This window comes from Erpetoichthys calabaricus, chromosome 7 (genome assembly GCF_900747795.2).
Source record: "Erpetoichthys calabaricus chromosome 7, fErpCal1.3, whole genome shotgun sequence".
Lineage (NCBI taxonomy): Eukaryota > Metazoa > Chordata > Cladistia > Polypteriformes > Polypteridae > Erpetoichthys > Erpetoichthys calabaricus.
In genome coordinates, this window is record NC_041400.2 from 51,613,525 (window position 1) to 51,641,367 (window position 27,843).

Sequence of the window (27,843 nt, forward strand, 5' to 3'; positions counted from 1 at the left end):
AAATCAAAAAGCTTCTCAGCCTTCTTTAAGTGTGGATGATAACTGAAGCTCCTGTAACACAGATTCGCAAGTACAGGAAACGCATTTTTGAAAGGCAAGTGCATTTTCTTTGTATTTTGTGATCTCGGTGTAGTATCGAGGTAACTTTTTAAAATATGATGTAAAACACCATTATACAATTACAGTACATTCAAACTAAAAGAAACATCCCGATCGTAAATAGTATATGTTTTAGCCACTTGCTGAATAAAGTGCTTTAAAACGGAGCCAAAATGAAATATTTAATTTTTCGTGGATGTTATTGTATGTGTAATAGAATACGCTCAATTGCGTGAGTGTCGCAACGAGTGCATCAAGGGAAAGTCTCCAGCGGAGGGCTTCTCACCTGCACTGTTTGGTGTTTGATCACATAATGAGAAGATCGATACATGCTGTTTGTCCAAGCGATAGTGTCAACAGATTAAAGGAACAGGAGAAAAGATCGACTCGCTCAGGGAACTCGCAGACATACACGCACGCACCGAACAAAAACTACGGCATCTATAAGCTAACACGTTTCCGCATTTTAGCCCTTTCTTATCTCATTCTTTTTCTTATTCAAAGCTAAGAACCATTAATGTCCCAAATGGCGTGAATAATAAGTAGTGTAGGACTGGTGGAAAAATCAAACACGTATATAAAGGCCGCAAATGCAAAACCTATGTAAAACTTTAGTGTTTGTGGAGGTGGGCATTTGCGACGTTTGACGAACTTTTGTCCTTGTAGTGTAATGAGCTAGTCTTCATTGTTGGATGTGTCGTCAATTAGGTCATCTTTGAATATTAAATTCATATTAAAATGCAAATAAAACATACATTTGTAGATAATTTTAAACAATTTACTAAGTTTTATTTTTGTTGTAATTAGACAAAAGAGAGAGTATTTAGTAATTGCCATTGCTATATACTTCAATGCCTTCTATTAATTTCATTTCATTCCAGGATGCCAAGTTATACAGATGCCGAGCAAACACGCGTACACTCATACCCGCAATGCACTCATTGTTTCCGGTTCAGTATAAACTTGAAACAGAAAATGCTAAAATGACAAATATATGAAGTGTTCCACCTAAAACTGTCAGCAAATCTACTTTTGCATATTTTTATTTGATATGGTTAAAGTATTAAATGTGTAGTTTCAACGTAATTAATCACCAGCCAAGAGACACATTTTAGATAAACACAAACCAAAACGCAGGTTTACACACAATCACGCAGATATACTCACTCACATATGTTGACTGGAAAAAGGAGGTGTTGGACATTTGTTTATTTGTTTGCGTTTAATATATATTTTAAATTTTAATATATGCTTTTAAATTGTTAAACTTTTGGCAACTCAGTAGATTGCTTTTCCAGTAAAGCTGGAATAGTATTTAAATATTTATGGACACCATTGTTTTTCATTTCAATCTGTTTCATGCTTATATTTACATCCCATAGACTGTTCACATACACGAGCAGGGTAATATTAGGCCTAATGATTCCATTTTGGCATGTTAAAAACATTTTAAGTGTTTGTTCTATCATATTGAATGTCTGTCGACTTTGAAATTCGCCTTTAAATTTAGGTAAATTACAGCTCCATAATTTAAATGTAGACTGTTTACATCATGTTTCTGAATCTAAATGATACTGAATCCAGACACGGCCACAGCAACTCATAAACTCACAAAAACAATGACACCCGAACTACGTGTTCTGCAGTTGCAGATTATAAACTAAGAAAATCATTTACAACAAAACAAAAGCACATTAGGATTAATTCAAGTAAACTGATAATATTGCCATTAATGTTAGATAGATAGATAGATAGATAGATAGATAGATAGATAGATAGATAGATAGATAGATAGATAGATGTTCATTATTTACACATGGGTGTAAAAACAGGGAAAAAAAACACTCGCGCACACACACACACGCACACACACACACACACACACACACACACACACACACACACACACATAGCCTGCTTATTGTTTTACTGCCTTGAGAAGATGGTAATAAATGCGGCGTGTTTAAATCTTGCCCTCCGTTTTTCATCTTCTTTGCCGCTATCTTCGTCATAAATTAAGCAAAATTGCATCTATAACATACAAACCATTTAATGTAAAATTAAGGCAGGATTTTAACTGCCTACATGATGTTTAAAGGTCACTGTTTAGAAGCCACCTGTAAAAACAGGTTTTATGTTACCCTGCCATCAGTTACAAATTGCCAAGAGGAGTTTATTTGTGTACACATCTGCTTTTGAAATGGTCAGCATCTTTAAAGGCTGCGAACATTGAGAAAAGTGACCCATTGTAGAAGAATCCCGAGATACGTGCACTTTTAAAGGAGATCTATCTATCTATCTATCTATCTATCTATCTATCTATCTATCTATCTATCTATCTATCTATCTATCTATCTATCTAATCTATCTATCTATCTAGTATTTGTAGAATATTTTCGATGAAACAATTGCAACTTTTTGTCTTTCTTAAACTAAATAATTTTCAGTGTCATACGCTTCTTGTTCTGGACAACAAGGGCTTATTATTTAAACAGACTGCCATTTGAAGCCCACTTTTACAAAAGGGTAAACTTCTCATTTATCAATACTTTACACACATGCTTACGCTTATTTAAGTGTGCTGTTAAAAAGTATACATATGGGTAATGAGTTTTTTTTAATTCTATAATGATTTCTGATTGAGCCCATTAAGGACCAAGCAGATATATTATATCCATTAATTTAATGTCAATTTTGAAATATTTATTTAGCCTCAGCAACACTGAATAACTGAATTTAAATACATTAAGACATAATGCTTAATATTTTGCGTCAAATTATTTGTCTTCATAATATGTATGTCATTATTAGGGATTATTTAATTATTAATCTCAGAAGTATTCATTATACAGGAATAAGTATTGTGTAGCATTATCTTGTTAAAAACAAACCTCCTCCCTCCCTCTTTCACCCTCTCCTTCTCCCCCTTCTCTCTCTATGTGAGAGTGAGTTAGCGGTTTTGTTGCTAACCACTTTGCTTTGAGTCTCTAGAACTTGAATGGGAAGAAGAGGGGGCTTTTGTCCGACTTGATCCCTGGCTATTTTGGAGCTCAGGTCGGTGTGAAAGGGACGAGAAGGTCACTTGAAATCGCCTTTTATCTGCTGCCATTTTCTCTTTGGATCAGCAACTCTCAATAGACATAATCTAATCGCTGTTAATGGAAAAGATCTCCACGAGAAACTGGAAAACCGTTTTAAGGGAGCATTTATCTATCCTACAAAATTTATATACATCAGCACTTACTGAATTTATAGTGGAACTGATAAGTTTTTTTTTTTTGCTGCTGGAATTTAACTCCTTTACGGATAGCTTAAGAGACGCCTTAGGTCGTAATGCGGACGTGACACATTAAACTTTATAAAATATATAGTTGAAGTATGCAAATGGTCATAATTGCATAATTAGACTGGGTCAGCCAGAATTTAGCGAGCTCAGGATGTTGCTCAAAGTTCACACATTGAACGGAGTTTTTTTTTTTTTTTTTTAGCGGATAAATGGGTGTTTTCTACTTTGATGTTACAGAATTTTACTTAAAGACAATTAAAAATCTAGTAAGACACATGTCAAGACTTGCTTTACATAAACATATTACCCAGTAGTATAATTATAAGTTATCAGATAAAACATTACCTATACGTAGAAAACTCATCTTCATAGAAAACAGACTAAGAAGACTCATAGATAGATAGATAGATAGATAGATAGATAGATAGATAGATAGATAGATAGGTGGTCTGAAGTGCATATATATATTAATTTGCAGCAGTCAAAAATACAAAATAATGTATATTTTGGAAGTGAAGCCGAAAAATGTTATTTATGCAGATGATAATAGGAATTGAGCTTTGAGCGTTTGTGTAAGATTTCAATTTGTCGATGCTTGGGAGGTGGGTTTAACAATAGCTTTGAATTAGTAATCACGTGTCTAGTCAATATACGATTGCCCACCAAACTTTACGTAATTTGGATGCAAAGTGACCAACAGTCACTGAGTAGGCAACTTTCGAGTTAGTGTAGCCTGGCAGGACTAATTGCACACAATGACGATGAAATGACTTTTCCAATTATCCTGTGGTTTGAGTTTAGTTAGAAGGACTGTCAGCTTTAGGAATGGGTAATTGCTTTATTGCTCACAAAACCATCATCTGTTTAGAACGTGGGTGCTAATTACTGTGGATGGGCCTCAAAACAGAGACCATAAATCTATTAGCACTTAAGAGTGTATGGTGGTATCGTGCGCAGATCTGTTGTGTACTGTGTATGAAATAGACCCGCTTTTAGAAACGATTGACAAATACATAAACAATAAGGTGGTTTGTTGTTAAAATGTATTGTCATGGAAGGTATCTATCTATCTATCTATCTATCTATCTATATATATATATATATATATATATATATATATATATATATATATATATCATTCATCTGTGCAAAACTTTGAATTCCCATTATAGTTGTTACAATAACTAGAGAAATGTAAAAACAAGGCTTTTTAAATGCTTTAACTAAATGTGACTCGCGAGATGGATCGTTTAGTGTGAATGCTATAGTTTTTGCAGGTACCACTATAGCTGAAACACTAACTTCTTAATGAAATTTAATATACCGCTCATTTGCAGTTCATTTCTTAATTATACCTAATAGTATTATGAAATAATTGCAAATTCGAGGTGTCGACACAATTAGTAGTTTGATTAAAACAAGGCAGCACTTTCGTAGACGTTAAATACTGTCAGCTGTACAGACACCACTGGAATTAAGGCACAGGCTATTTGCTTGTTTATGTGAACGGAGAACATATTTAAACGCTTTCATCGATTGAAGGAGAATACTTTGTAAAATATAAATAAGATTCCTCAAGTTGTGTCTCAATTACAGTATATGTCTCACAAAAGAAATCTAAGAAATATCTTAATTTGAAAATGATCTGTTCATCCGTCCGTTTTCTGAAACTACGTAATCCAATTCAGGTCAAGGGGAGTCGAAGCGCTCTTCTCTAGCATATGACTCAAGGTTTGTACCACGCCTGGATGGAGAGCCAGTCCAGCGCAATACCCACTCCAGAACTCACTCTCTCACTCTCTCACACTCACACAGGCGCACACGTTTAAAAAGGCACTCTTTAGAGCAGCCCCGGCTCGTACCAGAGAATAGTACCTTCTAACCTTTGATACACCAATTTAATTCAAAAGTTATTTATTGTTTAAGATAGCGACTATTGTGAAACCACTTTAAAGATGAAAACGTTGAACAAAAAACTTCAATCAAATGATGTTTATTTTCTTCGGGGGGGGGGGGGGGTATTGTAAGGCTGAGTAATACAGTAGTAGTACAGAGCAAAAATAATAGCAACGAATACAATAATAATAACGCACAAAGTGAAGGAAAATCATGTAGAGTTTTACAAAGTCTCATTAAATAAAATACGTGTTCATTTGAGAACGCTAAAAAATAAGTTTACACATTATATTCTTTAAACGAACATCTATTGCTCTTAAAAGTAAACACAAATAAACCATGGACATGCACTTCGCTTTTTATGTGGTAAAAAGCAGTTTTGTTAATCTTTTTTTATATATCCATCCATCCATCCATCCATTTTCCAACCCGCTGAATCCGAACACAGGGTCACGGGGGTCTGTTTTTTATATAAATTTAAAGAAATCAGCATTCTAAAGAAATCTGCTTCATGCTGAAGGGAGTATCCAGTTTACTTCATAATATAATTAAAAAGCAGAGTGATGTGTACTGTGTGAAGTGGACAGAAAAGAGACTCAAGTGTGCCAGGTATAATAAAACTTGGAAAGGTTGATCCTTTAAGAACTTTTGAATAATAAAGGCTCAGGGGCTGATTATTAATCTAATTGCCATTTCTTTCTTTCTTTCTTTCTTTCTTTCTTTCTTTCTTTCTTTCTTTCTTTTCCGAAATGCTTGTCGTTTTATAAAGAAAATATAATAAAACGAACGTAACCATCGGAAAATGTAAAAAAAAAATCACTATCAACAGGTTATGGTATCTTTCTCCTTATATTGTTATAAACTAATAAAGTTAAAAAAGAATAAACTACATTCGAGAAGAGCACATTAGATGACAATATGTTGCCCATGCTCATGTTGTTTATGTGTCAAGGAAATAAATCCATAGAAATAAGCCATCGCAGAAAAGTCAAGATACTTAAAAACACATAACTGATACAGGCATGATATGAAACATATATCATAAACTGATATTATCCGGTTATACCTTTACATGAGAAGCTATAACAAACCATATTCCTGAAATAACAAATGTATCTAATCAAGTGATTCTTAAGTGATCCATGTTTATTAAATAACTAACACAGATCTATCTATCTATCTATCTATCTATCTATCTATCTATCTATCTATCTATCTATCTATCTATCTATCTGTCTGTCTGTCTGTCTGTCTGTCTGTCTGTCTGTCATCTCGTCTATTTTAGAAATAACAAACCTTCTTATATTTAAATAACTGGCAATAAAAGAGTTCAATATTGCATTAATGCGATTGAGCTTTTTAACAAAATTTCAGTATGATAGCTGTTTTCTGTATATATACAGTTTCTTCGCCTTAAAAAGATTTTATCCGTATTTTTATGTTCCTTACCTTAAAATACATAATATTCAAGCTATGCGCTCAATTTATACGTGGATTCTTTACCTTGCGCAGCGTTTATTAGAAGTTTCAGTTAATAAACACTTTGAAACATTATATATGATTTTAAAGAATTGCTTTCATACGTCAGGAGAATCATGAAGTGTTGATGGTGCACATAAGCATGAAGTCTTTAGCGCGCGCACCTTATTCATATGCCTTATACGCATGGCAGCAATTATTTACTTACTTATCTTTTAGTTTGTCTAAAACTTAAGTAAACCCAGATTTGGCTCCACAGGCTGCTATAAATGCAGTGTAGTCCTGAACTTTGTTTTAAGTTACTGACCACGGTACCAGCTGACCAACAAAAGAGCCTGAAACCCAATTTCTTTCGCCTAGGTGTTTCGGTGAGTGTGTGAAGATGATTCAAGTGAAGTGTGACTGGTTCTGCGAGCGAAGAGGGGATCAGCAATAAACGGTGATGACAAGTAAGAAGACGTCCACAAATGAACATTAAGCCTAATCGCTAAGAGCTGAAATGTATATAGAAAACGTGCCGAATAATGCACTCTCCGCAGAGTTCAGTGCTACTGACCAGTTGTCTATCCTTTCTAGAAAATGTGGAGTGTATATATATATATATATATATATATATATATATATATATATATATATATATATATATATATATATATATATATATATATTCATAGCTAAAATGTACATGAATTGGAGCTCGATTTTGTGGGCATAATTAATGGCAGAGTACTTAAAATAAGTTTTCTAACCTTTCGTGGGTCATTGGGTCTTAGGACCATAAATGAGAAATCATACTGAGAAGAAGTGTACTTTCACTGTTAAAAATCCTGGCACTAAAGGGTTTTTGCGTTCCGCTCAAACACATTACGGGGCCATCGCAGTTCCGTGTTTACTGTAAATGCTCTGCGTTAGAAAAAATAAAAAATCCAAAAAACAAATACTAATGCCGTACCCATCAATCGAATGTTGTCGTACTGAGGTGGCTTCGTCTCGATTGTAAGACAGAGCACAGATAAAGGCGGTGGCAGTGCATCATGGTGGGCGTAGACAGTGATTATTTAAATACTCTTTTTAAAGGTTTTGCCACGTTTCTAAACTTTGTGTATATTAAGAGGATTAGTCATTAATTGTACAATTATTCACTCTTATGTATCACTCTTTTTATTACTCTTACGTTTTCCGATATTCTGTACAAAGTTTCATTTAGCCGTATAATTTAAACAATCTTGCCACTTTTTGTAAATCAAATATTTGCAGATCTACGCACTCAATTGAAACATAACTATAAAACTAATTCTTTGTACTACAACACTTCAAGCAACTCAGTTTTTGCGCAGGTTTATTTGAATCTTTATGAATTGTTACATATAACAGTGCCGTTGATCAATTTTAATAAGCAACACAATATTTCTTCTACTCATACTTTTAAAAACAATTAGATTTCTACTTAATTCCCACAAATATGTCAGAGATTTTAAAGAGAGTAAATGGTTAGTTATCTTTTTTCTGACATTTTATTGTTTTTATCAGAATGACTGAGAAAGTTGCAGGATAGAAAATTGTTCTCATCAGCGATGAGTTAGTCAATTATTTTATTTCAATATTCCGTAAATCGTACAAATAATACAAGTGTTGACTTTTTTAAATACACCTTTTTTCTAATTGAATACACGCTTTTTTTTAGTAAATAAATATTTAATTACTAAAGCCTTTCTCTATCAAGTACAAGTTTAATTTCATTCTTTTCTTTGGTTTGGTGTAGTGTTATTTGTTTTTAATGTAATTTTATCTAATGTTATTAATGACAGATGTAATGAGCTCCTTTTTTTTAAACGGTTCCATAAAAACTAAAGCTACGTTTACCTCTCTTGATGTTTTATTGCATGGGTCCTGCTGGGTTAAATTAACCAAAAAGGCAACCGAAAAATAGTCATGATGGTGATAGAAATTGTTCAAGAGAAATATTTGAACATTTTTAAACACTTTATTTTATCTTTTTGTTAACCAGCCTCTATATTTTAAAAACCCAGAATTCCTTTTTACTATGAGATTTGGAAAATGTTAATGATGCTGCAAGCATTAAAACAACCTTACATACAAATTATGCATTTTTCATCTGATGAAACAATACTTGGGTCATGCAAGGTTTTAAGAAGGACTTTTGAAAAATCCTGGTTAGATATTATCTAAAGCAAAAATTATATGTCATATAGTTTTCATGATCTATAAAGCATTGCACAGTTCAAAGTGAAAAAATAAGTTCTTCTAGTGCAGTGCTGGAAAGCACCCGGAGAATGTGGGGAGAGTTCTTTATAACACCCATTTTTCTGTTTGTATAATTTCTCCAGAAAAGCCAGATAAAGGACAAAAATCAGTAAGTTAGTCTTGTGAAATATGGACTCATTGCATTAAGTTTAAAGTCAATGTAAAACATATAATTTTTATTACATCTGGGACAGAATCAGGACCCCTAAACCAGGAGCACTTGCTTTATCAGGTAAACTTCTACAAAATACCAATGATTAATTGTGCCAGTACTTAATTGTGTGCAGTATCGTATTATTCTGAGAAATTAGGAATTAATTTTTTATTTTGATTTCTGTTTCTTGACATAAATCAAGATTATCATTTTAGTCTTTCCTCTTTTTATTCTTGCCACCTTCTTCTTTTGCTGGTTTATAGTTTATGGCATGTGATTTGCAATTTCAGGCTGTATCCATTTTTATATGCTAGTCTCTGCCTTCTTTCCGTCAAAATATTTAAATGATTACATAATTATTAAGAAATGCTCCTAAAAATTAATATTAAAGGCTGCCCTTTTTAATTGGTAGAGATTTACATGTGACTGTATCCATGGACTGGAAGAGTGCTGTTGTCATTGGGAACTGAAGACAACACAAATGTCATTAGAAGCGCCAAGATATCTGAATCAGCTACTTGGCAATAGCATGCCATCATTTTAAAACTAAGTAGGAAATAAAGTAAACACTGTTTTTTAACTGAGAATAAACTGAGATTGTATACATTAAAAATGTTTGCACTTTTCCAAAGACTGCTTAGCAGTATGTGCAATCTTACATCCAGTGTGGTGTTTTACGTTGTATATTTTATTTTGGGTTTGCGTAACCTCTGCTAAATTGGGGCGCAGTGTATTTCAATAAAGCTTCAGGAGTTGAGCAAAATAATTTTACGTAGCAAAAATCTTTTCAGAAGTGATATAGTCAGGGATATTCTGAAAAAAAAAAATATGTTGCAATGGGTGCATCTCATTGCACATAATTACAAAGCAATTATTAAATCTCCTTATTATCCGTTTGATCTAATCAGACACTGCGCAGGGCACTCAGTCACACAGAATGTGATCTGAATATATCTCTAGTTTCCATAAAGTTCTTCTAGTTTCAGTTTTGACAGAAATAAGCAAGTCATATAAAAAATAGAATTAATAGATATAGAAATGTAATAATAATTTAAAAAAAAAACTAATAATGGGGATGGTAATTGAATGAAGAAACATGTTTCAGACAGTTCGCTTTAATTCCTCCTAAACTGAGCAGAAGTGCTTAAACCAGAGGCCAGACGATTGGTGCAGTGGCTGGTCCAATACACGTATTTGTGGAGTCTGCACATTCTCACTGGGTGGTGATGGTGGTGGACGGGTGCTCTAGTATCTTTCTATATCAAGCACAGTAGACGCACGCATGGGTGTATGCATGAATGTGTTGAGGATTCAATCTTGCGTTTCCTGGTAATGCCAAAAAAGTGGCTCAAAATATGCAACATTGTCAAAGGAAAATGGATGGATGTTTGAGGTAGTGCATGAAGTTATACTGTAACATAATATTTACAACTAGCTGAGCATAATAAATATTACTGTGAAAAAGATAAAAGTCAGAATACCTTAATAGCAGTCAGACAATAAAACGTTGGGAACAATAAGGAAAACAATTCGCTGTTTCAAAAGTGAGCCACCTAAAAGGCCAGTGCGTTAGAATGCTGAGACAAATAGAAAGGAAAGCTACACTTGAATTAAAAAGCATACTGAAGGTGGCATTTCCTGCACTGGAGGAAACTGAAATATCATTTATAGCTTGAGATGAGCAAGAATGTTGAAATTTCCACACAGTACCGACAAAATCAAGGCAGATTACCTTGTGCATCCACACAGTGTTGAACAGGATAATGCATTAATAATAGACAAATATATTTCAAATGTATATTACACAACATTCAATAAGCTAGTGTCGGGGTTTTGAGATGGCCTGAGCTTCATAATATATCACCCCTCAACTGGCTCAATCACTCTTTCTTCCTGTACAATGCTTCTGTACGTTTAAGTGTATTGAAAGATTTTTATTTAAAGACCTTCATCACTGTCTTCCTGCTCTCAACCTGCCAGACTCCTGAGATCCGCAGACACCAGGCTTTACACTGTTTTAAAAAGTTGTTCTTCACTCTCAGCAAACATTGACTTTTCTTGTAGGCTACCGCTGTCTACAATGATCTTTCTACATTTGCCTATGAAGCTTCATCAGCGTCATATTTTAAGTATGCTTGAAATGTCCCGTTCCAGTCTGGCATTTTTAATTTTCTAAATCTGTTAAACTGTATTGTCCAATTTGGATCTTCTGTAAAGACTGCATTGACTTTGATTATACTGTACTCCCATGTCATGCTGTTCATCTGTTCCAGTATACTTTCAGTTTACGTCTGCTCCATTAGACTCTTCAAGGTTTGTTCCTATGGAATTCATCATGTGATCATGTATTATATTTTATTGCTTTGAGTTATAATTTTGTTTTCTGACTAGAGTACTATGCAGTGATGAAGGTCACAATATGAAACAAATAGACATGCAGGTTAGGTGGATTGGCGATGCTGAATTGGCCGTGGTGTGTGTGTGTGTGTGTGTGTGTGTGCTGACCTTGCGATGGACTGGCGCCCTGTCCAGGGAATGTTCCCGTCCTGTGCCCTGTGCTTGCTGGGCTAATGTCCAAGTCCCCCATGACCCTGCTCAGGGCTGAGCAGGCCTAGAACATAGTACAGTAGAGTGATTCGCTTGTGAGTTTTCTTCTGTGAACATATAGCTGTGGGAGAAGTTCAGTTTGTATGTAATTTAAGTCCAGAAAGTATAAATCAGCCTTTATTTTTTGACTTCCATTGGTTTTGATAAATCTTAAGACCTGATACCAATTTTCAAAAAGGGGATACTTCAACTAGTTTACATCATGAGCAAATTTCTAAAACAGTCACATCTAAATTCCAATATTATGTTTCAATAAATCTTATACCAGAACCAGAAGTCATTGTCAATAGTGTTGTAAAATTAAAATTCTTCAGCCAGCCATAGCAGTTCATATGACTTGTTATATTTTGAGACTTCATTAACAATGCCATTGTGTTTGTAATTTGGCAATCGAGACAAAAGTAATTGAAACCTTACCATGTATAAGTTAGTATGATTAACAGAAGAACTAAACTCTCATTAGGTGTGCACTATAAAATTAGCCATATCAAATAATTGTTGATTACTACACTTAAACATTATCTTTTCTTTTCTTAATTTCTGTGGCAGTGGGCATTACTGTGATTTAGTTTGCCTACAAAGATTTTGTCTCATAACTTAATTTCGAGGGATGATAAACAATATTTTGTCTACTGCTCATTACATTTCTTTCAGGTAAAACTTCATTGTTAATTTTAAAGAAATAAAATACTCTTCCTCTAACTGCATATACCTATATCTTAAACTCAAAAGTACATTTTAGGAGGACTTTATTTACCTTTCTTTGTCAGTCTTAAAAACCTTAATCACAGTGGCAGGGCAATTTGGGTATAAATGTTAGTGATATATGACTCTTTCAAGGAAATATACATGGAATTAGACCGTTTTAGTTCTCTGCATGTGACAGACAAATACTCCTCAGTAAATGCTGGCTGAAATCAATGATTCTGTTTAATAAACTGTAATGCTCTACTACCGTAGATGCTGTCTTGTTTATGTATGTTATTGTTTGCAGTCAATTCATGGAACACTTGAAGCCGCACCCACGGTAGTTTGATGGACATTTTACAGATTAATAGTCAGGTACTTGAAACATTCATAATTGAACCAGTTACCTAAGGGTAATAAAACTATGTGTATGTTACCTGCTTAATGCATACATAGTTTTGTATAAAGTTGCTAAAAGACTTGGTATGACAGTGCCTTATAATGCAGAGAGTTCTATTTGCTGCATTATTTTATGGACCATTGGATGGTATTGACCCAAGCAGTATGCATGTCTCTATAATAATAATAAATTGTTTAAATGGACTAAAATTGCATTGTTCACTCACCTATTGCCATTTTTCAAGGTGAGAATACTACAGTGCAATTTTGAATGTAGGCTATATTTGTTTACGGACAAATAAGACAACAAATACCCTTCACTTATAAGTCACTGGTCACTGCAGAATTTTAATAGTGGTCACGAAGTATTCACTAGAGTTACTCTTTTCTTAGTTGATAGTTTTCAATTAACATTACATTGTTGACAATGTATTGTTGTAGGAAGGTATGTCTGCATCTTACACCTCATTTTTGCAATATTTTCGGCACTGGAGCTTGGATCTGAGCACTTTTGATTATTACTTGATTATCTTGTTTTCAAGTGATGACATATTAGAATGTAGTATGAGTACTTCAGAACAGTACATCCTGCTGCAAAGTTTACGTTCATATCATGGTTTACACTACAGATGACTGGATACAACCTCTGAATTCAAAAATGTCAGGGAATATCTGTTGTCATGTAGAAATTAACCATGCTGCTACAGGATAGAAGATAGAGATCCTTAATGAGATATCTTTACTACTAAAATCTGGAAACTGTGACATAACACGCTACACTGAACTATCCATATTTCTGGCTTGAAACATACATAAAAAACCACAAAACAAAAATACACATACAGTATTTATTATCTTTACAGAAACACAGTACTCATTTATTCATAAGTGTTCTAAAAAGGTAACATAATGTAAGTGACAGTATGATAAGGTAAATTTTGCTAAGGTCAACTGGTAGCAAAGTGGAAGTAAACAAAACTCCAGTTTAAAAGGATGATTTAGAGTGATAGGCAGTCCAACCCTTCAGTGATCGTTTTACAATATACAGGGGTGTGATATATTGTACATGACTATAACAGAGTATCATCTGATGCTGGGTCCATCACCAGTGAGGACATGACATTACAAACATACATCTTTTATCTCAATAAGATCATAGCGCTAGATCAGTTTAATTCCAGCTGGGGCACTTCACTGAAAAGGCCCAGTTCATATTCAGATTCATCAAAGTATGACCACGGGCACCCCTTCTTCAGAGTGAGAGAAAATTTAGCCAGTTGTGCTTTTTTTTTTTAGACCAGTCTTCACTCATGCTGCAATCTGAGCACCTCAGAGCCACTCCTGGAGTTCACGATCTGACTAGCCAGTTCTTTTCTTTTGAATGCCCAAGTCTGTTTACCTTTGTTTCCTTTTATGGGTACAGGTGAAGTCTGAGGCATATATTAAGCAGGAATAAAGTTTAGCCAGCCCTGATGAAGCTGAACATTGTATTCAAAGGACAAGTGTTTTCTTACTTAATTTTAATTTTTTTTTTATTTTCTCTGATTGCATGTGAAATCATTCTTATGAAGACAGACACATAATAAGAACATTTCCTCAAAAACCTCTTGGGATCCGATTTAAAATTTCTTCAAAAACCTGTAAATTTGGTTATATTGTCAAGAGATCTAAATCCTTCCTGTCACTTGAAGACCATGCCTGAAAGAGTACCTGCTTTAGGCAGCAGGTAGGCTTTGGTTCTGTGAAAGAAATTCCTGAAAAGAAAAGAAACAAAAATTAGAAAAGGAACTAAAGATCCATATGAAGAATAACTAAGACTGGATATAATTTTATAAGTAGAGCACCTGAATCATCAAACAGAGAAAAATCAAAAGAAGATTTAAGATAGCATTTTATGCACTAATACTAAATATATGCATTTGTAAACAGAAATCACAGACAGCTGAGTAAATATTGTACAAAGTTATAAAATGAAACTACACGGGGCTGTAGAACTGCACGAGGAATTGCTTTTTAAAACTATGTATACACAACAGGAAGACAGACTGGTAGGTTTGCATCTTCTTGACACTGAAGAATGCAACTAGTTAGTTCCAGATGACATCTGAGCATGCAAGAGCTCACAGAAGCTTACAGAGGTTATTGCTTTAATTGTTCTACATATACCTGATTATTTAATTATTCAATTCAGTTCTTACTGCCAATACAATAAATAAATAACGGGCATTTTAGTTTGCTTTATTTGATAATATTTACCAAATGTTTTGATAGATTTTGTAATTTAATAGATAAGATTAATATTTCACAATGTTAGATCCTTAAGTTTTCATTTTTTCTGATTTCATTCAGATTGAGTAGTTTTCCAATTTATGGGTCTCACTGAAGAAAATGAGGGCTTAGAGTTTAATAGGAATTATAGAGGCTGAGGCCCTCATAGACAACTGAATCCTAAAGACGTCTCAACCAGGAATTTGAATGGTGGATACTAGGCTGTATAGGCCTCCATATGCCCACATAATACAGTCAGTGATATTTGAGCTAAGTCTGTAGTACAGTCTCTCATCAAAGGCAGTGAAAACTTAGGTAGAAAATGAAGAATGTAGGTTACTTAAAACATCCTATGTTATTGGTAGCTGAATACTAAGTATTCATATCAAGTAGTCATGTGGATTAGCAGGTCATACATTAAAGTTTTCACAACCCCATCATCACCACAATCACCACAGATGATTGTCTTTACATTACAGAGGACAGTAAAATTTATTATTATTATTATTATTATACAGTGTACGTTCTTGAATTTATTATATTGATCTATCAGATTTGGGCTTTGTGAATTAGCCAGGGTGGCATGGTGGTGCAGTGGTAGCGCTGCTGCCTCGCAGTTAGGAGACCCGGGTTCGCTTCCCGGGTCCTCCCTGTGTGGAGTTTGCATGTTCTCCCCGTGTCTGCGTGGGTTTCCTCCCACAGTCCAAAGACATGCAGGTTAGGTGGATTGGCGATTCTGAAATTGGCCCTAGTGTGTGCTTGGTGTGTGGGTGTGTTTGTGTGTGTCCTGCGGTGGGTTGGCACCCCGCCCATGATTGGTTCCTGCCTTGTGCCCTGGGATTGGCTCCAGCAGACCCCCATGACCCTGTGTTCGGATTCAGCGGGTTGGAAAATGGATGGATGGATGAATTAGCCAGTGACTGACATTATTTTTTCTAGGCATTTGTAAGGTTTCTAGAATGCATTCTCGTCATTACAACAGCATTGCAAATGTTGATTGACTCGGTTCTTTGTTTCTGGAAATGGTATTTCTTTTTTATCTCCGTATATATCAATGATTTTTGGCCAGTAAATAATATTTATAAAATATTTCATTTTGAAAAAGTGTTAGGGAAGGAGATTCAGTTCTGTCAGTCGGCCTTTGACTTTGGATGTTATAAACACTATGGATCTCCCACAGGTTTATTTTCTCGCAGGCTGTTGTTAACTTGAATTTATGATTCTCTTCTTTTAATTTTGTTAGATTGATTATCTGGATTTTCATTTGTATTTCTATCTCTCTTATTGTTTATTTAACAGATAAAATAATGTGAAGAAGTGCAGCTACCCTAGCAAAATAATTCTTTGGGTGGGCTTAATTCAAGTGATTACACATTAATGGAGCACTTTTTAACAACTTTAATTATTTCTGTAAATACTAAACATGTATGAGTTCAAAAATTTAAAAGGATCAATTTGATCCAACTAGATACTATATAATCATGCCAGACCTGTTGTATTTCTTTGTTTGATCTAACTCAGAAATCATTTGTCTTACTCACATTTATTTCAATCAATTAATCATGAAACAAACAGCATGTTAACTGAACACAATTAAAATGCATCCATTACACAATTTTCCCATTATGTGAAAATTTCCAGATTAAGTTCAGTTACTCAAACCCTAAACTAACATTTTTAGAAGTTTTGTTATTGTGTATTAATGAAGTTGGAAAATCAACTGCTTTTAATAAACATCCTATATTACATAAATATTACATAAATATCCCATATTACGTCCCATATAAAAATACTACCATGTAACTAATTACACTAGATACTATAATTGTTGTTTATTTAAATTTCATATCCCAGTCACTTTTTTTTTGGAAAAATGCAAATTTTTAGGGTTTAGAAAAGTAATATTATGTGTGTCTTTCCCTGGCCCTCTATAAATGGGTGTGCATCCCCAATATTTTGCCTGTGAGGGTGTTCTCTTATTGGAAATTAGTGAAATGTATCCCAAAAATACTTTGCTCTTTCCAGTATTAATAAAAAACTTAAATCACATGACAATATGCACGCCAGATAAAACTGATGTTTGACGTGCTGACGTGTATAAATGTTGGTAGTCTAATGCAAATGAAATTTATTTGCTTTGTTTAAACATAAAGAAAGCTAATATGACATCTAACAAAATTATGTCAAGTGTATTAGAGATGGATAAATTAAGCCTACAGCACAGATATTTCCATATTGAGTTGAATCAACTTAACATAGATATATTCTGTCAATATATCCCCATATTTTAAAGAATTCAAACCTGTTGAGTGTGAGGATTCAATTTACATTGCTTCAGCATAAATTATACTTATTAATGTGACACCAAATTAACGTTAGGTCTATTAAAGGATGCATAAGGCTTAAAACTTATTAATTATGAGTAACATCAATTACAGTTAGATGTTTAATGGAAACATATCCAAACAGCCATTACTTGAAGTGTTTTTTTAATTCAAAGACTTTATTAATCTTGCGTTAACTAACAATCATCTAGTCTTCACAAAGTCCTAAAATTAGATTAATCTGACCTCAGGTGACAAATAACACCTAATATATTTTAGTTTGTCATGATTTGTTGAACAAAAAGGAACAAACATAAATCTGTTCAGTGCTCTAAACTAGCCCTCATTGAAAAATACTATTTAAGAATAATTTAAGCTTAATTGATTGCTGAGATAGACTCCAGTCTCACCGCGACCCTTCACTGTATAAGCAAGCTAGGATGGATGGATGGAGGAATCTAAACACTAATAACAGACGTAGTTTTATATTATGACTTTTTTTCTGTTCGACTTACTTTTGCATTGATATTAAGCCTCCCCATCAAACCAGATATCTTTTGCTTAGTTAATATTACTAGCTATGTGTTTGTTATGCCAGTCCTGCTCTTCTTCTTCTTTTAGGATAAAGCAATATGATGAGATACAGATCTGCATGTTCCCTTCACATATTTACTCCAATCCTCTTCTTTACACTGTAGGTACAGTGACTACATACTCTATTTAATGGTGGAGCTATAAACTCTCTCCACCTCAGGTACCCTCGCCACAAAAACTAATCTTCATGTGTTATTCAAGTTAAGTTATGTTTTTAACTCTGTTTTCCAGGTTGTATTGCAGTTAATTATTGCCACTTCAAATGAACCAGACAAACAGCCAAATATTCTTTTAAGTTTTCTTCATCTGTAAATCCACAATCTGATTTAGATTGTTTCTTAAGATTAACACTGGTAAAGCGACTGTTAATACGCTGGTACTGCTACCAAACCTGTGTTTCTGCTCTGCAACTTTGCTAGTGGATCCCTCCTTCCATCCGTCCCATATATTATACAAAGAAAAGAAAATTAGGTTTATTTATGATGTCTGCAGCATTTAGGCCATCTGTTGCTTGACATTCTTATATGACATTGGCTTTGCATTAAGAACATGTTCTTGTTTCCTCTTTTTACCTCCATGACACTCAAAGCATGTTTGAAATCTTTACTGCTAACCTCAATTTCAATTAAATACATGACAATTTTGGTCACTTCTGAATAAAATCACATCAATCACTTTAAACATAATATAATACTACACGATCATGAAAGCAGATTAACCAGCAGCATAAATGCAGATATCCTCAATGTGTGTCTGGAAAATTCCAAATCTAAGAAAAGTGAGTATGATTTTTTTTAACTCCAAGAACTGATATTAAAATATTATAGCACACATGATTTTTAGATGTATCATGAGTGCTTCCAGAAAGTAATGGTCCACAGTACCTGGATGGACATTACGTAAAAATATAAAATATTTTGTCAGATAATTTATAGGTTGTTTTACTTTATTCATACTTCAAAACAAATCATGACAAGTATGCAGTAATTTTAAACATGTTATCCCAGTGGGATATTGATAAATGTAAAAATATGATATTGGGAGTAATAAACTAATACTGATAATAACAATGTAAGGAATGGCTAGAGTACAAACTTCGGTGATAGTCACACTGAAGCATTCAATTAGAAAATGTTATTAATAGTGATAGTGAATGCATATGTGCATGTTTCCATCACGTATCAAACAGTGCAGAATATCACTTTGTTTTGCAATGCATTTACACTACTTTTATTTTTGAAATTGTTTTGTATTGTACAAACAAAATTAATCCTCCATTGTTCCATGAAATTAAAAAAAATAATAATACAATTAAGGGTTTTTGATCATATGTATATAAAAATATATAAATACTACACTCCATTAACAGAGATTAATGTCTGTACTGTATATACTTAGAGAATAGAGACTATGCCATACTTGTTTTCCTTTTCTTTTTATTTTGGCCGGCATGTACATCTCTACTTTAAGTGCCACAACACATTGACCTTTACTGGAAGCAAAGGCAGACCGATGGCATGAAACCTGTTCTTCCATGGATCAGCAGTTTTGTAGAATTACCCATTAATGTTAACTGAATAAGAAAAATGTACCATTAGATTGTTTGACAAGTTGTGATCATCCATCTTCAATGTAAGAGACTAATAGTAAATAGTAAAATGGCATGAAAAAGAAACAAAATACTGAAATTATTTACTCTTTATATTACAGTATATGAAATGTCAGTCAATGCAATTAATGTGTTTTTTCATTGCCTCCTTCAATGAAGTGCTGATAGTTTATTGTTTGAGAGCTCACATATTTGTTTTGTACTTTTCACAGTTTGCTTAATTGCTTATTTTTCCATTAATAAATCACTTTCTGATAAGCAGCTATACATTTAATTAAATTATAATTATTTCAATATGAAGTTTTGATTGCTAATTTTACTTCTCATTTCTGAATCATTTTTGTACAGTTTTGTTTAGTTTTATCATTGTGCTATTAGCGACACTGTAAAACCTTGTGTGGTCTGTATGAAAATTTCTATGTAAAACACATGTATTCATATTTTTCTAGTGATTAACTTTTATTATATTGTAATATACATACAGTACATTTTTAATGTATAATTGGAAGAGACTTGTAACTTTGCAGATTTAATTTGGAATTAATTTTACTGCAATTTTATACACCCTAGGTGGAAGAAGTCTTCAGAGTTGAGGGAGTGTGTTTCATCTTTGATTTTTATTGTTCATGTATGCTTGTTTGAACTCCAATCTGTATAGTGGAATAGCTTTCTGTTATTATCATTATTATGAACATTGTATGGAATAATTTGCTAGAATCATTATATGTTGCTTTATATACACAGAAAACCAAGTATAATTGTATCCATCATATAGTATTATTGTCAGGATTATGAGGTAAAATACAACTAACACTGAAATAAGTTATTCCAAACTGTATGGCAATTAAATGAAATAATTATTTATGTCAAATCAAGTTCAATAAAAAAACTGATATAACTGTTTAGCCACATTAAAAAATCAACTGTCCTATCATACATACAGTATTGCTGTCTTGTACTAATGAAACAAATTAGATAATAAGGAACACTTTGCATCTCTCTGACATACAGAAAGAGAGGACAATTCAAAAATACACATTTACCTCAAGACCTGCTATATACTTTTTAATATTTTTTATAATATGTTACATTTTACATAATTTATTATTGTTTTCAGCTTCATTGCCTATTTGTTGCTTTGCTACATTGTTTATCTTGTATAGTAAGTATCTACTTTTACAGAACCTGCTGGCTAGCGTTCTTATTCAAAGTTCTGTTCTCAGGGTTACTTTGACATTTATATGTTTAAAGTATAAACTAGACTAATATTTAGTATATTATTCTTTACAAATTCTTTAAAATGGTAAAGGAAAATAAGTCTTACTGTATTTCATAAATTATTCTATTCAGAAAATTTCCTATGGACGTGATTTCTGGGAGCAGTTTCAAGTGTTGCTTCTTCACCATTCCAGGGGACCGTGTTTGAATCTCAGGCTGAACATTGTCGGTATGGAGTTTGCACATTCTCCTCATATCAGTGGGGCTACAGGTACTCTGGGTTATCCTCTGTCATCCTAAAGATTTGTACCTTACATTAACTGTCATCTCTAAATTGAGTCCGTTTGAACAAGTGTGGTTATGTGTGCGTGTGCTCCATGATGTACTCGCGTCCAGGGTGGCTTCCTGTCTTGCACCACGTGTTGTTCAGTTAGTCTTTGGCCCCCACAACCCTGAATTACAGAAAGTGGGCACAGAAAATGGATAGATGATCTCTTACTGCAAAAAGTGTTTTATTGACCAAATATAATAAAGGAATATAAAATGATAGTAACAAGTATTACTTAAAAAATTTAAAATGTACTCATATGTTTTTTTTTTAATTTAAATTATGCTACAAAAATCTGTAACTAATTTGTTTGACTATTTTATAGGTTTTAAACAATATTATCAGAATTTGTGCCATTACTGTATACTATACTTATAAATAACTGACTTTTTAAAATAAATGAACTATTTATGGAGAAAACAAACCTGCACTATTCAGTTCTACAACATCCATTGTGTATTAATTACAAAAAGTGAGAGCAATTAGGAGGGTGTAGTGAAAATGAAAATTTGACTTAAGCATACTTAAAAAATGGATAGATTAATAGCAAGTATGTAAAAATGTAGATTACAAATTGCAGCTTAGCCTTATTTACACATTAGCCCATGTGCTTATCGATATAATTAGAACAACTATAGTAATCAATATAGTATATAAAAACTAAATTCAGTAGTGTAAATATCTGAAATGTCCATCCACTTAGTTAATAATTCACTTTTTTCATTATCTGTGCTGCTTTAATTTTTTCTCTCTCAATTCTTTCTTTTCAATGTCCCTTAAATATACATACTCACATCTATATGCACATATATATGTATGTTTGTGTTTCTATATGTGTTTAATGTTGGGATTATTCAGAAAGAAAGGATTAGGCATCAATTAGTACATGAGATATGGTGAAGGTGAATGTGTTTGAAGTGTTTGTCTATTTAATTTTTTTAAGAAAAATCAGCTGTAATATATCCTTCTCGCATCAACTGATTCCTCAGTATTTTCCCAGTGTTGGTGTAAGTTGTTGTCTGTTCTGTCCCCTAGGGCTTTTTCTCTCTGCCTGCTCCATGATTTGGTGTATAAAAGCAGCTCTGAATGATGGATTACTGTGTCATTGCAGCCTGCGAAGGATTAATTTGTTTCATTGATTTCTCTTTAGGCAGAATGCCAGCGTTCGCTGCTTCCCACCTTTGCAGGAGACTTTCACTAGTAATAGACGGTAATAGCCTAAGACAAATCAGCCCGTTCTTGTAAAAATAGCACCAAATAACCCTTGCTCTCATGAACACTCATAGATGCTTCTATTGTTCCCACAGCCAAGACAGCATTAATAAATAAAATGTAGCCCTAGACCAAAGCATGATAATATATCCACAGCGTAACCCTGGCACAGGAAGTACTTGGAAGCACTTGAAATGTTTAGTTATATCCTGCTTTGCTTGAGAACTCTATATGCATGGCAGTATTTGTTTTTGAATAATATTCCGTAAATATCACAGTTTTTGGAACATACTAGAAAATCCTGTCCTCTCCAAGTTGAAAGACACCCCATGGAGACCGAAATCCACATTTAAAACATGTCTCCAAAAGAGGTATTCTACAGAGCTACATGCCTCTCACATGCACAGATTCACAAAGGGAAGTGTATGCTTTCACGTTGAAATGCTGTGCTTACACACTCTTCTGAAACTATAGTATAGGCAGAGAGTGGAGTGGTGACAGGAGGTAATCTGAAGTTAGCACAAACTAAGTGTACTTTTTATATTTGTTACAGTCCAACATCTGGTACTGTAGCCATCTGCCCTTTAACTGCAATGTCATAAACGTCATTCCAAACTTAATGACATCCAGACAGTAATTAGGTGCCAGGTTAGTTGCAATCACAATGCAAGCAAATCACTTTCAGAGTTGGGATGACTTTCCTGCTGTGCGTGAATACAGCCCTTCAGAACACAGCCTTTCAGGTTACAGTTAAGTTATTTTAAAATAAATGAATAAATCACAGATTGAAAAGAATAACACAGCAGCTCTGGGGAAATGTATGGAGAATCTGTTTTTCAGAATCTTCTGTAATTGTTCACTCCTTACTCTGCTCCAAAAAAAGCATCATTGTCATAAAAAATAACAGAGTTGATATACAAAAATTGTGTAGACTTCAAGATTATGAGTTGCTTAACAGCATTGAGATTCGTTTTTTTTTAGAAAAATGGCCACTGTCATTATTGACTTAAATTACTAAGAAGTAATTGTGGCTTAACTCAACAGTGACGGTAGCTAACTGAGAGGAACTACAAACAATGACGCTTCATTTTTTGTATTTTTTTAGCAATTGCCAACTTCAGTTCCTCGGTTACTTGCACAGTATACTGATTTAGGTTGCAGGGCTCAAGAGTATCCCAAGAAAGGATGCCATTACAAAACAAAACAGCATACTCACAATAAGCAGTATGGGAGAAATATGTTAATTTCCATGCATCAATTTACTGACACTTTGATCCAAAGCAAGTTACAATGTTACAATTATTTACATATTTTTCTAAACCAGTAGAACTCACAGGGTAAGTGAGGTGAGGTTAACAGTGCCATTACCTTAACTTCTGCATTTCTATGCAGAATACAAAAAGCCAGTGGGGGGGCCAATAATTATCTGGTATAAGTGTAAGCTCTTGAGGCACCTTAACCACAAAATGTAGCCATCTGTGTAACCATCTATATATCAAATTTATAAAGTACATGGTAGCACAAATCTGAAGACTGTGCTGGAAATACTGGACAAAGGGCAGGAATCAGCCCGGAGTGAGGTGCTCTTGCCTCACAGGGCAACACACTAGCATAACAAGCACGTGGGATATGGCAAGAAAGCAGAATGCCCTTAAAAAAGGAACACGAGCAAATGTACAAATTCAGACAGAATGACATTGTTTGACTTGTAAATAGTGTTAATCACTGCATCACCATATATACTGTGTAAAAAGCCCATATATTCTAGAATATGTGTATATTAAGTCATGTTACTAGTTATGCAAGTCACAAGCAGATTTTTGTTAATGAAATATAAAGATTATGGAAGTCTGTCATATTATATGTAACATTATATACAGTTTCCCAGTTTAAAAAAAGTGCTCTTTTAACAACTGATACTGATAATTACAAAATGTACAAATGTAGAACAATCCAAGAAAGTTTTACCATGGTGTTTTTTCATTTCTTTTTAATATTACCACTCCATAAGAAGAATGCATGAATAATCATGTGCCAGAGACACATTTAACCATTATAAAGACAAATGTAAGAAAAACCTCCCCTGGTAAAGGGCATCAACTGCAAAATGTATATGCAATACACAATTTATGTTATAATTTATATATTATATTACTACACAAACTTCTGAAACGAGTGTACTCAATTAGCTTGGTTCAAACGTAAAGGTGGCCAGGAGAGAAATTCACTGCTGTCCAGAATTAACAGCGAGTGCAGAAAAAAAGAAGGGCGAGAAAATGATTTCAAAGCAGTCTGCCTAGTGGAGAACTGCAAAATTCACGGATGAATCCTGCTTTTAACGATTTCCATCTGGATGACACATATGGGTATGGAGCAACACTGGGAATGAGTTCCAGACATGTTAACTTGAAGCCCCAGTCAAGCGTGGGGGAGGGCAGCTCCGTTTTAGTGTGGCCCATTGCACGGTACAGTGGCAGAATTAACACTGTTTTTACTCAGGATGAAATGTCATTCTGAAGACAAAATGTTTCTAATTAAACAACAAATTCTATTTACAGTAAAAAACAAACAAATTTTAAAATATGTCTGATACCTCTTCCAAAAGAAAGCTTTGCTTCAGCAGTTACAGCCAGTCATTAATGACTTAGTATAGTGACAAGAAGTTCAGCTGCTCAGTTTAGGATTTTTTAAACAACCTGCTTAAAGAACATTTGTTTTACATTACATAGGAATACATGTAAAGATAAATAATTAAATAAGTACATAATAAAACAATAGAGTTCATGATTTTAAAAACATAAAAATAAGAATTTATTATTAAACACATAGATAGATAGATAGATAGATAGATAGATAGATAGATAGATAGATAGATAGATAGATAGATAGATAGATAGATAGATAGATAGATAGATAGATAGATTTAAAATTTAAAAAAACACAAACAGTTATTGGTGTCCTCATGAATAACTACAATGTATAAATAGCTAATGGTGCAATAATACACCATCTTATTTTTTATTTATTTCTTTATGTATGTATATCAAGATTTACTCCTTTGTTTCTTTCATGTATCCATTATCTTAACTCATTTTTTTAATTCTCAGTCATTTATTTCAGTACAATTAATTTAGGGTTTTACCATAAGCAATACATAAAATTCAAGACTTATGTAATGTTTTGGGTTTAAGGATTACTTCTTTAGTTCTGGCCTTGACCTTGGACCGTAATTACAAATCTGGAATACGTCCACATTTTTGTTATAGACAAATTGAACCTGTGCTAAATATATGCGTGAGACTGTCAGACAAAATCCAGAGGGATTTGCTATGGCTGCCACTTTTTTGTTATACAGGTTTTTAAATTGGAGGCGACTTTCTTTTTTTTTTATGTTTTTTTATGTTAAACTTTTTCTGTCTTGACTCTATGACTGTAGAATATACTTTAAGAGAATGGAGTTTTTAATTAAGTTTTTTTTTTTTGCTTTTTAAAGGTTAGTAACAAATGTACCTTATACAAGTCTTTTGACCCAGCACCATAAGGTATAATGGGGGAAGATGTTGTAAGTAAGTAACAAGTCTTACAGTAAGTAAGTATACAAGTGTCCAGGAACCAAAGTTTGTCAATTAAACCTTTTACTTGTCCAACTCACACTTTTAAAGTGATTTTAATTACTGTACCTTTCATGATAATTTATGAGTTACTCTAATTGTGGCTTGCAAAAAACTGGCATATTGTTCATTCATGCAGCAGAATAAGGGTATTTGGGATAATTCATGCAGGAGAAAATAGATGCATGCATTGATATTAATATACTGTAGTGGCAGCAGAAAGTGGACAACTGAAAATAAAGGCTTTTTTGTTATGTAAGCACAACACAGGCTTAACCATAAGGGACAAAATCAAGAAAAACATAAGTGCTTTCATAGTCTACCTGCTCAAGTTAATGGGATTAATTTCTGCCTGTCCAGGGTTACTTCACCACTCCCCATTCATATAATTTCTCTCTTACCACCTACCACCTTGTTTCTGCATCCCATTGTAAGTTCAAAGAGCCATTCCAGAAGATGGATTTTTGAACCCATGCAACGATTTCTTTTGGGGTTGGTGAATGTGTTACAAGTCACAGGATATTCTTCTTTTTAGTTTCAGTGCCACCAAGTCAGAGTATGCTTTAGAAGACCCAGTTCTCTAAATCTTTCATTTTAAAACTATTTCTGAATTTTTACTCTTTTCTCAAAAGAAAAACTGTCTTAAGAATTCTTAGCAGGTTACTGCTCCTATTTTATATCAGTTTGGATGCAGAATCTAGTCTTTTGGTGTCTGCCAACTTTAATTTGTTGTCAAGCATTCCTAAGAAGAAGCCCAGACAGCACATTTTAGGCCCTGCCTTTACTTAAGCATGTGATTGAAAAGCAAACCCATCTGCGACAATCTATGACGTAGATCAATCATTGGTGCCCACACTGTCTGGTCTCCCCAGGCTTTCTGAGTTAGATGACAGTTATATTTCAAAGGTGTATACTTTGATCCTTGCTCACTAACATTATACTTCTGACATACCCAACTAATCTTTATAAAATGAATTCACATATTTGACTTTGAAATGTTTATACAGCAAAAATCTTAGTCCCCCAATATATGGAACTCAATATTATTTAAATACTTAATGAATTCTTGTAGCTAGTCTGAGTTAATGCTTAGAGCACGCGCCCAAATAACCAAAATGTAAGTACCCAATAAATTACCTGCCACACATACTGACTTATTATTTAAGATTCTTCACCTTTTAGATTTTTTCACCAGTTTTTGCCACCTGGTATTGCAACATCTTCTCCATTCACTAAACTTAAACTGTAATTGACTTTAAACATACTGTACATATTTGGAACTTCCATAATATGTCAGTAGGCCTGTGTGGGGTGTTCTCCGTGTTTCCTCCTCTACCATGTCCCCAACTCGAACTCAATATAGTTGCTATGTTCTGTTTTCCTTTCTAAAGAGTGTTCTAATTTCTTAGAACTTTCAGTTTATGCTAACATTTTGCTCAAAATGACCAAACTCTGTTAATTATTCTTGGCTGCTCCTCTGTTTGGTTTTCTTCCTTCCCTTTTCTACTTTTAATATTATTTTCCCAAGTGTGCATGTTCATTTTGTCTCTGTCCCTCTCGTGCTTTTTGCTTCTCTTGTAAAATGAAAACTTTCATTCAATGTTCCGACAAACGTTACACATTGACAGTGACCACTTATTGTTAATTCTGGCACAAAGGGAAAAATATCAAGCTTTAAAGTCAAAGAAGTTCGAATATGAAACTAACTTGACTGATTCTTTTTTTTCAAAAATCAATGAATGGCAATGAATGGCATAATACAAAATTCAAATACCTACAAGGGTTTACTTGGACCGGGGATGGAAAA

At 33.7% G+C, this 27,843-nt stretch overlaps 1 long non-coding RNA gene across 1 annotated transcript in view; it reads left to right on the forward strand.

Annotated features, from left to right (window-relative positions):
- The first annotated feature begins 3,086 nt into the window (after positions 1–3,086).
- LOC127528863 (uncharacterized) overlaps positions 3,087–27,843 on the forward strand; it is a 35,180-nt gene continuing 10,423 nt past the window's right edge. The window contains exons 1-2 of the long non-coding RNA XR_007935469.1: positions 3,087–3,153; positions 7,121–7,209. This is a non-coding gene — a long non-coding RNA (uncharacterized LOC127528863). The remainder of the gene's footprint in view (positions 3,154–7,120; positions 7,210–27,843) is intronic.